The sequence below is a fragment of the Pteropus alecto genome, unplaced genomic scaffold (genome assembly GCF_000325575.1).
Source record: "Pteropus alecto unplaced genomic scaffold, ASM32557v1 scaffold60, whole genome shotgun sequence".
Taxonomy (NCBI): domain Eukaryota; kingdom Metazoa; phylum Chordata; class Mammalia; order Chiroptera; family Pteropodidae; genus Pteropus; species Pteropus alecto.
In genome coordinates, this window is record NW_006430726.1 from 5,387,621 (window position 1) to 5,388,685 (window position 1,065).

A 1,065-nucleotide genomic window follows, 5' to 3' on the forward strand; every position below is an offset into this window, starting at 1 on the left:
TGACCGTGCCGTCCACACTCAGCGAATGCGGGGAGCCCTTTGAAGAGGAGGTACCGCCATGCAGTATTTAGAATTCTTCCGCATTGGAGCTTTGTCTCTGCTCTTCCAATTATTTATCTGTTCAGCCATTTATTTCTATTGCTATGGACTCGGAGACATTTATTTTATATTCTGTGTTTTGATCCAATGCTACTTTGTTTGTGGCTGAGACGATTCCCACGTTGGCCACCGGAGCTCTCCCAGTTGGCTCCGGGCCCCCACGGGGCGTGTCCTTTGTTCTCTGGCACCGTACGATGTCCCAGGCTCATCTTAGGGGTTTCTCGCCCCGGTCACAGGATCACGCATTTCTCCCACGGATCCCTGGTTCGTTCTCGATGAATGGTATCAGAGACTCGGATCTGGGTACAAGGCTCGTTCGCCGAGACTGGGCTGTGGTTGGTCCTTGGCCCTTCCCAATGATAGAGCAAAGACGTACGTGTGCTCCTCTGTCAAACATCGGTCGACTGTGTCGTGCGGGTTTATTTCTGAGGCGGTTCTGCCCACTGATCCGTGTGTCTGTTCTTCACCCATGCCATCGGCTCTCCTGATGGCAGTAGCGTCACAGTCGGTCTTGGAACTGGGGAGTGTGCGGCCACCAGTTTTGTTCTTCACTATTGTTTTGTGTTGGTTATTCCACGTCTTTTGCCTTTCTCTGTAAACTCTCGAATGCGTTTATTGATTTATACAAAATAGCTTCCTGAAATTTAGATTGAGATGCTGTTAGTCAGTAGATCAGTGTGGTGAGCATTGACATCTTGATAATATTGAGCCTTCCAATCTATGAATGTGTAATATTTCTCCCATGTATTTAGATCTTTTATTCTTTTCATTGGTTTTGCAGTTTTTCACATATAGATCATGTACTTATCTTGACAGATTTATACCTAATTATTTACCTTTTTTGGGGTTATTGTAAATAGTATTATTTTTTTAATTTCAAACTCCTATGGGTCATTGCTTGTATGTAGAAAAGCAGTTGACTTTTTATGATGATCTTTATCCGGCGACCTAAGTGGGGAGGGTGGG